Consider the following 16032-nt stretch of genomic DNA (forward strand, 5'->3'; position numbering starts at 1 on the left):
GGCTCACCACAACCTCCACCTCCTAGGTAAGTGATTCTTCTGCCTCAGCCTCCCGGGTAGCTGAGATTACAAGCATGCACCACCACGCCTGGCTAATTTTGTATTTTTAGTAGAGAAGGGGTTTCTCCATGTTGGTCAGGCTGGTCTTGAACTCCCGATGTCAGGTCATCTGCCCGCCTCGGCCCCCCAAAGTGTTGGGATTACAGGTGTGAGCCACCATGCCTGGCCCATTATCAGCATTTTTGTCAAAGCCATTCAACAAGTCTCTAGGAAGTTCCAATCTTTTCCACATTTTTCTCTCTTCTTCTGAGCCCTCTAAATAGTTTCAGCCTCTCCCTGTTACCCAGTTCTGAAGTTGCTTCCACATTTTCAGGTATCTTTTCAGCAACACTCCACTCCTGGTACTAATTTACTGTATTAGTCCATTTTCATGCTGCTGATAAAGACATACCTGAGGCTGGGCAATTTACAAAAAAAAGAAGTTTAATGGGCTTACAGTTCCACATGGCTGGGAGGCTGCACAATCACAGTAGAAAGACAAGGAGGAGCAAGTTACAACTTACGTGGATGGCAGTAGGCAAAAAGAGAACTTGTGCTGAGAAACTCCCATTTTTAAAACCATCACATCTTTTGAGACCCATTCACTATCACCAGAACAGCACAGGAAATACCCACCCCCATGATTCAGTCATCTCCCACTGGGTCCCTCCCACATCTTATTGGAGCTACAAGATGAGATCTGGGTGGGGACACAGAGCCAAACATATCACTGCATGTTCTCACTTGTAAGTGGGAGGTAAATGATGAGAACACATTGGCACAAAGAGGGGAACAACAGACACTGGAGCCTACTGGAGGGTGGAAGATGGGAGGAGAGAGAGGATCAGAAAAAATAACTAATACTAGACTTTATACTTGGGTGAAGAAATAATCTGTACAACAAACCGCTGTGACAAGTACAAATTTGCTTATATAACAAATCTGCACATGTACCCCTGAACTTAAAAGGTAAAAAACAAACAAATGAAATCAACCCAATAGTTCCAGAGACTATTGTTTTGGATAAACATAAAAATTTATCTTTCTGGTCTTAAAGCTTGAAACTTATATTTGCTTTATTTGAGTTCCTTCATTAGTAAATGACCTTCAGGCTTCTCCCCCGCAAAAAAAAAAAAGTATCAATGAACTGAAACTCACCAGATCACTACATCCAGACAATGAGACTTTGGACCCCTCATTCATCATGATTACTTCCTTGGCCTTCCCTACTTCCTGTTTTCTTACACATTACATTTCTTCCCTGCTGTATAAAACCCTTGTTTTAGTTGATCAGGGAGATGGATTTGAGGTTTTGAGCTCCCATCTCCTCAGCTGCAGCACCCGATTAAATCCTTCTTCCTTGGCAATACTTGTCATCTCAGTCATTGGCTTTCTGTGCAGCTAGCTGTAGGACCTAGACTGAACCCCTGATGTTTCAATAACATATTTTGGTTCCCTGACTGGGAACATGTTGCTTGTGGCTCAGCTGCCATGGGTGGAGTCTCAGAAGCCCTCTTATGCAGCTGCCTGACAAATTTTATTTTATTTTATTATTTTATTTTATTTCCTTTGAGATGGAGTCTCACACTGTCACCCAGGCTGTAGTGCAGTGGCACAATCTTGGCTCACTGCAACCTCTGCCTCCCAGTGCTATAGGAGTCAGAAGAAATCACTTGGGCAGATAGCCAGGGTATGGGAATCCTCAGTAAGGCTTTTCTTTTTCTTTTTTAATGAAAAGCTGCCCCAAATCATTTTCTAACAAAGAGCAGCCTGAAACCTGGGAGTTTGCAAGGGTGAATGCCAGCAGGAACTAAGGAGTAGACATGTTCAAGATAGCGACTTCATCTTCCCTTCTCTGCCAGTCATGTGTACTGTAAGGAGCAGACCAGATGGTGTCGATCACCTCGCCTCTACTAAAAATATAAAAATTAGCTGGGCGTGATGGTGGGCGCCTATAGTCCCAGCTGCTCAGGCGGCTGAGGCAGGAGAATTGCTTGAACCGGGGAGTCAGAAGTTGCAGCGAGCTGAGATCGCACCATTGCACTCCAGCCTGGATAACGAGAGCAAAACTCTGTCTCAAAAAAAAAAAAAAAAGAAAAAGAAAAAAAAAACAGATGGTGTCGATCAACTGGAAAGGCCATTTGCGTAACAAGATTAGGGTGGGGCAACCAGCCTTTCCTGAGCACTATGTAAACGTCATAGCTGATCAAACCAATCTGTGAGCCCTATGTAAATCAAGACACATTAAAACAGTCCACACTAAATCAGACACTGCCTCCTCAAACTGGTGTCTTCACTACCAGCCAGTCCTTTCCATTCGGAGACCTCTTCTTCTATAGAGGAAGCTATTTCTCTTTTCCCTTCTACCTATTAAACCTCTGCTCCTAAACCCCTTGTGTGTGTCTGTGTCCTAAATTTTCCTGGCCCGTGACAATGATAAATATATACCCGAGGGCATATACCCCAGACAATGTAGCCACTTCACCAGGTTCAAGTTATTCTCCTGCCTCAGCCTCCCCAGTAGCTGGACTACAGGCATGCACCATGCCCATCTATTGACCAATATCAGCTGGAAGTGAGTTTCAGTTTCTCTCTGGCCCCACCATGGTCAGCCCCAACCATCCTCCTGATTGCCTTGGAAGAATAGCCTTTGAAATTGAACATCTGCATCCAGATAAGTGAGTATCCTTTGTGGGCCCAGACAGCAGGATTTGCTCCTCTCAATTTGGGAAATTTTTAAAAGAATTTTCATTTGCAGGTTGAACAAGCCCAACTGACTGAGGGAGGGAAACACCCTGACTGTTTTTATGTGGACACTCTTGGGGGCTAGTTTATAATTGTGTGTTGTGTCTGGGCAAGTGAGTGCCTCGTGTGTGTACCAGACAGCGGGATCAGTTCCTCTCAATTTGGGAAATTTCCTAAGGAATTTTTGTTTGCATTTGATCAAGCCCAACCAATGAAGAGAGGAAGCACCCTGACTGTTTGAGTTTGGACACTCTTGGGGCTTGTTTTTTGCTGCAGCAGTTGGATTGTGTTTTGGTGATCATTTGTGTGTGTTTTATATAGTCATGAGAAGTTAGAATTTGGTAAACTGATATTCATTTGCAATACTGTTTGGCCCCAGTGTTGTTTGGAATCTGGCGTTTGCTGTTTGGAATCTGGAGTTTGCTGCTGAATGGGAAAGTGGGATGGAGTTGTGTGTATCCAGGCTTTTGTGCTGCTGTTCTAAGCAAGGTTGGGCCTGGCAGGTATGTGATGTTCTCCTTTGTTGCTGTTTGACCCCAATGTTCTTTGGAGTCTGAGGAGGTTTGGCCTTTAAAAATCAAACTGCCATGGAAACTACTATACCCAAAATTTTGATTCACAGCCTTCACTGAATTACCTACTGGGACAAAGTGTAACCATGTAAAACCAGTAAGCTTGTATTGCTATCTCATAGCTATAGTTCCAAGGTAAAAGCTATTGGATCTTTGTTTATGTGTGTATATTCATGTTTAGATGTGTTTATTTGTATGTACCCTTATTGGTATATGTTGTGTCTACCAAATTGGCTTATAAGTAAAACAGCACTCATAAATTAAATAAGTCAAAGCAATTTTCAAGTTCATGTGAGTTAAGTATATTTTTTTGAAACCAGCTGGCTTTAAAATTATTGGTAAAATGAAAATAGAAATGTCTTCAAAATTGTGAGCATACATTTTTGTCTGGATTTTATATTTGTCTCTGGTAGATATTTTGAGGTTTCAGGGTTTGGCATAGAAGGTTATAAAATTATAAACCCAGCCAAAACAAATGATCTTCATGAAAATTTTTTGAAAAGTAGTATTACGGGATCACTGGATGTCAATTTTTCTGGCCAGAAACCTCTGTGGCCAGTGGTGCTTTGCCTGAGTTCTTATCCTGCGTTCAGGAAGAATGAGGTACTCAGGCAAGTGAACCAGACAAAGAGGAGCTTTATTTAGTATTAGAGCAGCTCAGGGGAGACGCACAGTGGGTAGCTCCTTTCTGTTACTCGTTGTCCCAACGTCTGCTGCTCTCAGCAGAGAGGAGGCCCTGGAGAGGACAGCTCCTGTCTGCTACTGGTCATCTTGACGTATGCTGCCCTCAGCAGAGAGGAGGCCCTGGAGAGGATGGCTCCTCTCTGAAGCTGGTCCACGCAATGTCTCTTCTGGTCTCTGAAGCTCTTAGCAGAGAGGGTAGCTCCTTTCTGCCAGCTGGTCATCCCATTGTCTCTAGCTATCAGTAGGGGGAATAGCTCCTCTCTGCATTTGGTCCTCTTGTTGTCTCCCCATCCTCTGCCCTGCTGTGGCTGAGCCCAGGGCTTTTATGTGGCTCAGGGGGAAGGGAGTGTGTGCTGACTGGTCCACAGGAAAAAGCACCATGAGTTCCTCCTCCAATCAGCAGGAATGGCAGCCTGGCCCCCACACTTCAGGCCTGTCCTGGCATGAAGGTGGGGCTTCACTGGGGACTTGCCCCCTTCCACCCAGGAGCCTGTCTGCCTTCCACAGCCATCCATAGTGCCCAGGCTGCTGGCACCAAGGGGCACCTGCAGGCCAGCACCAGTCACTCTCAGCCCCTCTCAACTTCCCTTCCTGCACTCCTCAGTGCCCAAAGTCCAGAGGGGGGCAGGGCAGCAGGGGACTGGCGTGTCAGCACTGCCCTGAGCTTGCACATACCTGGCAGCACTGTGACAGCCCCTGGACTTGGCCCCAAGCCTGCTCCAAGATCAGAGTGGGCACCGGGAGCAGGGAAAGGCCAAGCAGCAGGAGCAGGGAGAGGCCAAGCAGCAGGAGCAGGCACCTCTGAGCCTACAAGGGCAAGGAGGGGGCCTTTTCAGGCCCCCCAAGAGTGCAGGGATGCCTGGGTCTGCAGCCCCAATTTGGGCGGCTGCAGCACCCCACGGCGGGTTGGGGTTCCTGCCTGCTCTGTGGAACTGGAGGCCTGTATCTGCAGCTGTGGACCAAGTTGCTGCAGCTGCACCCAGGAAGGGATGGATCCTGCCTGCTCCTGGCCCCAAAAAGAGCACAGGGAGGCTCAGATCTGCAGCGAACACCTGTAGTCCCAGGTACTCAGGAGACTGAGGCAGGAGAATTGCTTGAACCTAGGAGGCAGAGATTGCAGTGAGCTGAGATTGTGTTACTGTGCTCTAGTCTGGGCAACAAAGCAAGACTCTGTCTCAAAAAAAAAAAAAGACTTTTGTCAACCACAATCGATGTTTTGCTTTGATTCTTCTCAAAAAGTGACTTACAATCAGCTACAGTCCAGGGCTTGCTTCTTTGGAGGAGTTCATGAAAAGGACTTTTGATTTGCAGGTTTCTGATAACTTTGGGGTTTGTGCCACTGAATTAGAGAGAAAACTTCCAGGACTGTAATTGAAAAGCTGGTGTGTTCATAAAGATTGCTAACTCAATATGAAACAGAGCAAGAGTTGATTGCATGAATTGAAACTGAAACTGAAATAGTTTTTATGGCTTTTTGTTTGAAATATTGCTGATTCTTTTTTTTGTTTGTTTGTTTGTTTGAGACGGAGTTTCCCTCTTGTTGCTCAGGCTGGAGTGCAGTGGCGGATCTTGGCTCACTGCAACCTCTGCCTCCCAGGTTCAAGTGATTCTCCTGCCTCAGCCTCCTGAGTAGCTGGCATTTCAGGCATGCATCACCATGCCCAGCTAATTTTGTATTTTTAGTAGAGACGGGGTTTCTCTATGTTGGTCAGGCTGGTCTCGAACTCCTGACCTCAGGTGGTCCACCCACCTCAGCCTCCCAAACTGCTGGGATTACAGGTGTGAGTGACCACGCCCAGCTATATTGCTGATTCTTTTTGTTTTTTCAGAGTCTGAATAATTTTTCCTTTTGAGCTGTTTATAGCCTTTAAGCATACTTTAAGTGTATTAAGTGGAGTATACTTTTTTTTTTTTTTTGAGATGGAGTCTCGCTCTGTTGCCCAGGCTGGAGTGCAATGGTGTGATCTTGACTCACTGCAACCTCCACCTCCTGGGTTCAAGCAATTATCCTGCCTCAGCCTCCTGAGTAGCTGGGATTACAGGTGTGCACCACCACTCCCAGCTAATTTTTGTATTTTCAGTATAGATGGGATTTTGCCATGTTGGCCAGGCTGGTCTTGAACTCCTGACCTCAGCTGATCTGCTTGCCTTAGCCTCCCAAAGTGCTAGCCACTGCACTGAGCCAAAGTGCAGTGTACTTTTTTATTTTTTTGAGATGGAGTGTCACTCTGTTGCCCAGGCTAGAGTGTAGTGGCGTGATCTTGGCTCACTGCAACCTCCGCCTCCTGGACCCAAGTGATTCTCCTGCCCCAGCCTCCTGAGTAGCTGGGATTACAGGCGTGCGCCACCATGTCTGGCTAATTTTTGTATTTTTAGTGGAGACAGGGTTTCACCATGTTGGCCAGGCTGGTCTCAAACTCCTGACCTCAAGTGATCCACCAGCCTTAGTCTCCCAAAGTGCTGGGATTACAGACGTGAGCCATCACACCCAGCTGAGTATACTTTTGTAAACAGAATTTGAGTCATATATCTCTCTCTGCCTAATTTCTCCAAAATTTGTAAACTATTTGTGAATATTCTTAATTCATGGCAATGTATATGTTTGCATATACTTAATAACAACATATTTTCAGCCAGGCGCGGTGGCTCACTCCTGTAATCCCAGCACTCTGGGAGGCTGAGGTGGGCGGATCACAAGGTCAGGAGGTCGAGACCATCCTGGCTAACACGGTGAAACCCCATCTCTACTAAAAACACAAAAAATTAGCTGGGCGTGGTGGTGGGCGTCTGTAGTCCCACCTACTCGCAAGGCTGAGGCAGGAGAATGACGTGAACCCAGGAGGCAGAGCTTGCAGTGAGCCAAGATTGTGCCACTGCACTCCAGCCTGGGCAACAGAGCGAGTGTCCATCTCAAAAAAAAAAAAAAAAAACCAACAACATATTTTCTTTTGTAACAGGGCACAATTGAAGGAACTGGTTTTATTATTATTATTATTATTATTATTATTATTTTGAGACAGAGCCTTGCTCTGTCACCCAGGCTGGAGTGCAGTGGCATGATCTTGGCTCACTGCAAGCTCCACCTCCTGGGTTCACGCCATTCTCCTGCCTTAGCCTCCCGAATAGCTGGGACCACAGGTGCCCACTACCACGCCTGGCTAATTTTTTTTTTTTTTGTATTTTTAGGAGAGACAGGGTTTCACCATGTTAGCCAGGATGGTCTCGATCTCCTGACCTCATGATCCACCCACCTCGGCCTCCCAAAGTGCTGGGATTACAGGTGTGAGCCACTGCACCTGGCCAGGAACTGGTTATTTTCTCAGGGCTTTGACTGAAATGGTCTTGTGAGATGTTCCAGCAAAGCTGATTTGGGAGAGTCTATATGGACAATGATTCTTGCTGCACTGTGTGTGGGTAATCGGGTCGATTATATGGGACTGCAGCTTATTTTGCAGGTAGATTGGTCCTGCTGTGATTTGTCTTTGGTGGAAGCAGTGGACTGTAGAGAGAAATATCATGTGTCAGAAGAAACTCTACATTAGATTAACCTTTGATCCCTGGATGGCTACATGGTCACCCATGGTATGGAGCTGCCTATGACACCCCTCCTCATTATGAAGCAGCCAGAAAGATAGACAACCAGATTCCTCATGACTGAGGAACTGATCAATAGAAAGGGGGCACTGAAACCAACCCAATAGTCCCATAGACTGTTCTTTTGGATAAACATAGAAATTGACCTTTCTGATCTTAAAGCTTGAACCTTATATTTGTTCTACTTGAGTTCCTTCCTCAGGAAAGGACCCTTAGGCCTTAAAAAAAAAAAAAAAGTAAACTGAAACTCATCAGATCATTACATTTGGATAGACTTTGGACCCCTCATTCATCGCGATTGCTTTCTTACCCTTCTCTAGTTCCTGTTTGCTTACACATTGTTACATTTCTTCCCTGCTATATAAACCCTTTGTTTTTGTCAGTCAGGGAGATGAATTTGAGGCTGAGCTCCCATATCCTGGGCTGCAGCACCCGATTAAAGCCTTCTTCCTTGGCAATACTTGTCATCTCAGTCATTGGCTTTCAGTGTGGCGAGCAGCAGGACCTGGACTGAACCCCTGGTGTTTTGGTAACACAAAAAGAAGATGGCTGACTGGAGGCATCTTGCACTTGCCTCCTCCACAAAGAAGAACCAAAATAGCAAATAGATAATAATACTTTGAATCAAGCATCTAAGGGAGACCACTGGAACTCAACAGGGAAGTGACAGGAAACACCTGAGGCACAGGAGGAGAGGGAAGCGAGACAGCCAGCTCTGCAGGCCAGGATTGGCTGGGAGGCCAAGGAGTTTCCCCAGTGTGGGAAAGTGTAAATGAGAGATCCCTAGTGATCCACATTCCCACCTGAAACCCGAGACATGGGAGAACCTCGTGATCCTTGCAGGCCCTGAGAATAGTGTAGGAGCTGCCTGGAGACTGTGTGACGTCAGTGCTCTAGAGAGGGAGCTCACACTGGGTCCCACACCCCTCCTCCATGACCCCTAAGCAGCTGCAGCATGGGACCATTTTTAGAGCTAAGCACCTATCAGACTGCATTCTGTCCTGGGGCCCAACAGCCCTTGCATCTCCACATCTCTGGAGCCTCACTGACATCCACCTGTGTCCACCTGGAGGGCTGAAGCAGCAGATGTGGTTGGACCCAGTAGAGGTTCCCTCTAATGTGGTTGCTCTAGCACACAGTATCTTGCACCCTAGGGAACAGGTAGTATAGCACACCAGGGAAGCTGCCCCTGGGGCAAACAGAGCCAAAGCACAAAGTCCCTAGAGCCTGAGGGAGATGGGTTAATGGACACAAACATACAGTTAAATAGAAGGAATAAGTTCCAATATTCCACAGCAGAGTAGGGTGACTATAATTTGCAACAATATATTGTCTATTTCAAAATAGCTAGAAGAGAGGACTTTAAAGGTTCCCAACACATAGAAATGATAAATACTTGAAGTGATTGTGAGAAACCCTCACCTGTCCAAAATCAAAGAATGGACTCAGAGACACGAAATGCAGCAGAAGCGAGACTTAATGGCGGTCTTGCAAGATCAGGTGTCCGGTAGGCAGGCATACCCGGGGCAGTTACAACAGGTAATTTATCTCCTAGCACGCAAGGCCCTCCCCCAGCTCCTCATTGGTCGAGTACTATGGGGTTACAATCTTCCTGGACATCGCCTAAGTTTCATTATCCCCTTATAAGGTTATACCCCAGTCCCCTTCCTCACTTAAGTTTCAATTTCCCAATAATGAAACTTTCTTCCCTTTTATGGGCTGACCCCTCCTCTACATACTGTTCTCTTATCGTGACTTTCTAGGTGCATGAGTCGTTCAGTTTGTCACATCTGCAGGCTGGCTGCCAGTACACACAGATTTATCATGCCTTGAAAATAGACCATTTAAAATATTCTCTCACAAATTCCCTCCTCTGTTGTATTTACTTTCCTCAGTCTCATTTTTATCTAAACCCTTTTGGTCCTGAAATTGCTCTAGAAGTCATTTACTTTCTTCCTCATAGGAGAGTGAGTTTAATTTGGTTTCTAATAGTAGTAGGTTATTTTTCTGGTAAATCATGGGCATTTGTTTATTAATAGCTGTTTCAGGCCGGGCGCGGTGGCTCATGCCTGTAATCCCAGCACTTTGGGAGGCTGAGGCAGGCGGATCACTTGAGGTCAGGCCAACATAACAGCACCCCATCTCTACTAAAAATACAAAAATCAGCCTGGCATGGTGGTGCACACCTGTAATCATAGCTACTCCAGAGGCTGAGGCAGGAGAATTGCTTGAACCCAAGAGGCAGAGGTTGCAGTGAGCTGAGATCGTGCTACTGCACTCCAGCCTGGGCGATAGAAGGAGACTCCAAAAAAAAAAAAAAAAGAAAGAAAAGAAAAAATAGATGTTTCAGTTAATCTCTGTGCTAGTCCCCTCACACAAAGGATAATACAACATCCCACTGCTAAGACTCCTGCTACAATTATGAGAGATGTAAGGATTGAAGCTACCATGTACCATGCCTTTCCTTTTTTTTTTTTTTTTTTTTTTTGAGATGGAGTTTCACTGTAGCCCAGGCTGGAGTGCAGTGGCGCAAACTCAGCTCACTGCAATCTCTGCCTCCCGGGTTCAAGCGATTCTCCTGCCTCAGCCTTCCAAGTACCTGGGTCTACAGGCACACACCACCATGCCCGGCTAATTTTTGTATTTTTAATAGGACAGTTTCATCATATTGGCCAGGCTGGTCTCAAACTTCTGAACTTATGATCCGCCCGACTCGGCCTCCCAAAGTGCTGGGATTATAGGCATGAGCCACCATGCCTGGCCACCTTTCCTTTTTTTTTTTTTTTTTTTGAGACAGAGTCTCACTCAGTCGCCCAGGCTGAAGTGCAGTGACGCGATCTTGGCTCACTGCAAGCTCTGCCTCCTGGGTTCAAGCCATTCTCCTCCTGAGTAGCTCCTCCTCTCCTCAGCCTCCCGAGTAGCTGGGACTACAGGCACCTGCCACCATGCCCTGCTAATTTTTTTGTATTTTTAGTAGAGACGGGGTTTCACCATGTTAGGCAGGATGGTCTCGATCTCCTGACCTCGTGATCCACCCTCCTCGGCCTCCCAAAGTGCTGGGATTACAGGTGTGAGCCACCGGGCCTGGCCCACCTTTCCATTTTTTAAACCATCTTTCTAGCCAGTCTATAAATGGGTCATCAATCCCAGCATTTTCTGCCAGTTTGTTGGCTAGGGTTGTTAGCCCTTGTAATGCCTTTGTGATAGTTCTATCTGGGGCAGTATTATTGGGAATGAAAGTACAACATTTTCCACCTAGCATAACACATACACCTCCTTTTTCTGCTAATATCATATCTAATGCAAACCTGTTTTCCTAGGCTGGTGGCATCTAACTGGCTAGCCACCCCCTTGAGGGCATCTTGAGTATAATGAATGTCTGTTGATTATAATAGATGTAATTAATCCAATCTACTTTTTTGTTAATAGTTGACCAGCAGAAGACTGCTGACTCAAACCCCACAGCTATTTGGTTTTGGGCCTTGAATTAATTAGGCACCTCCCTGGGGACTCACTGTGTCAATGTAGATATTGGGATTAAAGGAATTTGTTAAATGTCTCCGGTTTTGGTGGCTATGTGAATTTTCAGGTATCTTATGGAATGCCAGGGTAAAGGGAACAGCCAGTTGGACTCAAGCACAAGTACCGGTCCAATTGGACCGTAACAGGTTATGGAGGTTCCTCTTCCCACAGTACCACCAGACATCAGCCCAGGGTATATGGAGAACTGAGTAATTGCCATTGCCTGACTCACCAGTGATGTTTAGGATGTGGATACAAGTCAAGAGTTCTCCCATGGACTTATTGAACTCAGCCTCCTGCCTGGAGAGACAAGAGGAGTGGTTTATACTCCCTATAGAGAATGAGGGGATTGCTGTGGGATCCGACCTCTGCAATGCAGGAAAGAGCAATGACAGACTCTTACAAGTCTCATCTCCCCATGCATTCTTGTCCTGGTATAGAGCCAACATGCAATGCATTCCTTCAGGATTGGTATCCCATCCTAGGGGAAACGGAACCACCTGTGCTTGTGGTCATCCTGCAGCACACATGTAGCAGTTACTCTTGTTGAGGGCTTGTACCAAAAATTTGACCTATTTGACCCAGGCATTCACATCTGCTTACCCTGTCTCAATTTCTTTCGCCTTTTTCCCCCTTCTTTCCTTCCTTCCTTCCTTCCTTCTGTCCTTCCTTTTTCTTTCTTTTCTTTCCTTCTTTCCTTTCTTTTTTTTGAGATAGAGTCTCGCTCTGTTGCCCAGGCTGGAGTGCAGTGGCACAATCACGGCTTACTGCAACCTCTGCCTCCCAGGTTCAAGCTATCCTCCTGCCTCAGCCCCACTAGTAGCTGGGATTACAGGCACATGCCACCATGCCCGGCTAATTTTTGTATTTTTAATAGGGACGGGTTTTCGCCATGTTGGCCAGGCTGGTCTCAAACTCCGGGCCTCAGGTGATCCACCCGCCTTGGCCTCCCAAAGTGCTGGGATTACAGGTGTGAGCCACCGCACATGGCCCCCGTCTCAATTTCTAAGGTTTGCCTTAAATCCTTCAATTATTTATATTCTTTTAGGATTATTGTTGGGTGAACTAGAGTGTTTGTTGGGGTCTGGAGTTGGAGTGGTCCCAGGCAAATGAGAGGTTGAGTTCTCGACTAACTTGAGGATAAATCGACCTAAAGGATCCCTCCCTATAATATCTGCCCCTAACCCATATACTCAAGATGCTACCTCTGGCTTTTGGTTTTAAATGACTGGGTTGTCAATAAAGATGAGTATAGCATTACATTGTAGATTCTGACAATTATTTGGTGGGGAGCCCTTGGACAGTTGTATTTTATTATTTAGGGCCCTCCAAGATGGGGTTACCTACCCCATATTGACAGTCCAACCCTGGTATTTGGTGGTCCAGCAGACATCATCCCAGCTAGGTCAGGGACTTGCCCTACGGTAGCCTTTGTCTGGTTCAGGGCAGAGATATACTTATCTGCCTGTGAAAGCTGCCTCTGGTTTTCTAAACTTCTACAGGATAAAATTTGGCAGGCATCAAACCATAGTTTGGGGTGCTATTGTTCTAGTCACATTAATCACCAATTTGATCGGGTAGGAAGGGGTCTCCTGCCAATTTCCATTTCGACCTTCCACCCTTTGTATACTAAGCCATCCCAACCACATTAATTTCCAAAAGTAGGGCCTTCCCATGGTCTTCTTTGTAAGTTTTTTTTCAGAGTCAACTTTAAAGATTTCTCGGGTAACTGATACACTTTCCACTGGTCTTTCTTCCTCCCTTCTGGGGTTTCTTTTACCAGTCTCTTGACTCATGTATAGTGAGTCCACCCCCGTTCAGCTTTTCATACAGCTGTCTTGGTGGTCAGGAGCACTTGATAGGGAACTTCCCAGCTGGGTTGGAGCATATCTTCTTTCCAAGTCTTAATCAGCACCAAGTCATTGGATTGGAAGTGGTGAACTGTGAACTCAAGAGGCAGGGTTTGAGTTAGAAGTCCTCTTAACCTAAGGGATGACAAGGTGGAGTATATGGCCAGTATATAATTTCTTAAGAATTGGTCCTTGGTTTTCATAGTAGGAAGATCTGTAGCCCTGCCCAAATATTGGAGTCGGTATAATAACTCATATGGGGACAGTCCCAAGTCTGTTTTTGGGGGCTGTCTTTACCCTAAGGAGTGCTACTGGAAGACATTTGGTCCAAGGAATTTTAGTTTAGTTTAGTTTTTTTTTGTTTTTGTTTTTGAGATGGAGTCTCACTCTGTCGCCAAGGCTGGAGTGCATTGGCACTATCTCGGCTCACTGCAAGCTCTGCCTCCTGGGTTCACGCCATACTCCTGCCTCAGTCTCCCAAGTAGCTGGGACTACAGGCGCCCACCACCACGCCTGGCTAATTTTTTGTATTTTTTAGTAGAGATAGGGTTTCACCGTGTTAACCAGGATGGTCTCAATCTCCTGACCTTGTGATCCACCTGCCTCGGCTTCCCAAAGTGCTGGGATTACAGGCATGAGCCACTGTGCCCGGCCAAATTTTAGTTTTTAAGATTAGTTTGGTAATATGCTTTTTGAGAGTTTGATTCATTCTTTCTACGTTTCCAGAGGAAGGGGGATGCCAAAGGGTGTGATAATCCCATGTAATTTGTAAACCTTCCGTAATTCCCCTTAATACCCTTGAGGTAAAATGGCTCCCATTGTCTGAATCAGTATTTTCTACCAAGCCAAATCAGGGTATAATCTGCTCTAAGATTATTTTGATCACATTCGTGGCAGTGGCTGTTGGAAGGGGAAAGGCTTCCACCCTGCTGGAAAGGTAATCTGCTATCACCAGCAAATACTTTAGTTTTCCTACTTCAGGCATTTCTGTGAAATCTACTTGAATGCTCTGGAATGGTCTCAGTCTGGGAGGTCTTCCTCCTGTGGCCTGTTTTCTAATTACCTTTTTGTTTGTCCTTTGACAAGTTACACAACTTCCACATATTTGTTTAGTGAGGGTGTGGATCCAGTTATTCCTAAGTATTCCATCACACAGAGCCTGGGGTTCCCAATGACTCCCTTTGCGTAATATAGACATTAGTTCTCTCATCAGGGGTTTACTTATCATTTCTCTCCCATCAGGAAGTACCCATTTCCCATCTTTAGTTCGAGTGACCCTCTATCCTGTCTAATTCTTCTTTCTTCTCTCTGGTAAGCTGGGGTCTTCATACTACCTTAGGGATGTCTGGGATCAGGCTAAATAGTCTAATTTCTTTCTCCAGGGAGGCTTGCTTAGCAGTTTCATCTGCAAGCCTGTTTTCTGCAGCTTCTATAGTGTTTCCTTTCTGATGACCATTTATTTTTATTTTTTTTTATTTATTTATTTTTGAGATGGAGTCTCTCGTCTCCCAGGCTGAAGTGCAATGGCATGATCTCAGCTCACTGCAACCTCCACCTCCCAGGTTCAAGTGATTCTCCTGCCTCAGTCTCCTGAGTAGCTGGGATTACAGATATCTGCCACCAAGCCTGGCTAATTTTTGTATTTTTAGTAGAGACAGAGTTTTGCCATGTTGGCCAGGCTGGTCTCGAACTCCTGACCTCAGGTGATCCACCCACCTCGGCCTCCCAAAGTACTGGGATTACAGGTGTGAGCCACCACGCCCAGCCTGTCTGATGACCATTTATATGAACTATGGTTACTTCTGCTGGAAGAAGGAGGTTTCTAAAACCTGTCTGACCAGTTCCCCAAGTACCAATTCTTTTCCCTTGCTATTTATTAGGCCCTGCTCTGTCCAGATTTTTCCAAAACTGTGTACCACCCCATAGGCATATTTAGAATCAGTATATATAGCGCCTTCTTGGCCTTCAAGGAGCTTTATGGCCTGGTTAAGAGCATATAATTCACAAGTTTGGGCTGACCAGCCATTAGGTAATCTACCTTCCTCACATAAGGAGTGTTTATTTTTATTAATGACAGCATGACTGTTACGTTTCTTGGCATCTATCACTCTGGATGACACATCCACAAACAGGCTTATCCTACCATGTAGTGGAGCTTCTCTAAGGTCTGGGCTAACTTTGATTTGGTATTCTATGATATCTAAGGCAGTTATGGACTGATGCCTCTTTGTTCTTCTCTCCTTTCCATAAGAAACTGGCTGGATTCAGGCAAGTATCTGTTGTTATGACCAAATCATCTTTTTCTAGTAACATGGCTTCATATTTTAGAATCCAAGAATCCATTAACCATCTCTTGGCTTTTTGATTTAATATATTCCTGACCCGATGTGGGGTGCTCACTGTTAGGGCCCCAGCAAAGGTTAACTTTAGACTCTTGTCTGCCAGCAGGGCTGTGGCAGCTACTACTTGCACACATTTGGGCCATCCTCAAGAGACAGGATTGAGAAGCTTGGAGACAAAAGCAACAGGTTGCCTCTTCCCTCCCCAGGTTTGAGTGAGCACCCCAAGAGCCACACCCTGGTCTACTGTTACAAATAGATGGAATGGTTTCTCTAAAGATGGGAGGGCCAGGACCGGGGCTGTAAGGAGGGCCTGCTTTAGCTCTTTTGTGTCTGGAATTGGTGGGTTCTTGATCTCACTGACTTCAAGAATGAAGCCACAGACCCTTGCGGTGAGTGTTACAGTTCTTAAAGCCAGCGTGTCTGGAGTTTGTTCCTTCTGATGTTTGGATGTGTTTGGAGTTTCTTCCTTCTGGTGGGTTCGTGGTCTCGCTGGCTCAGGAGTGAAGCTGCAGACCTTCATGGTGAGTGCTACAGTTCACAAAGGCAGTGCGGACCCAAAGAGTGAGCAGCAGCAAGATTTATTGCAAAGAGCAAAAGAACAAAGCTTCCACAGTGTGAAAGGGGACCCGAGCAGGTTGCCACTGCTGGCTCGGGCAGCCTGCTTTTATTCCCTTATCTGGCCCC

At 45.9% G+C, this 16032-nt stretch overlaps 1 protein-coding gene across 1 annotated transcript in view; it reads left to right on the forward strand.

Moving 5' to 3' along the window:
* The first annotated feature begins 390 nt into the window (after window positions 1–390).
* ELOVL3 (ELOVL fatty acid elongase 3) overlaps window positions 391–16032 on the forward strand; it is a 45080-nt gene continuing 29438 nt past the window's right edge. The window contains exon 1 of the mRNA XM_055093316.2: window positions 391–2717. The gene's annotated coding sequence lies outside the window, so the exon portion shown is untranslated. The remainder of the gene's footprint in view (window positions 2718–16032) is intronic.

The sequence above is a fragment of the Pan paniscus genome, chromosome 8, assembly GCF_029289425.2.
Source record: "Pan paniscus chromosome 8, NHGRI_mPanPan1-v2.0_pri, whole genome shotgun sequence".
Taxonomy (NCBI): Eukaryota; Metazoa; Chordata; class Mammalia; order Primates; family Hominidae; genus Pan; species Pan paniscus.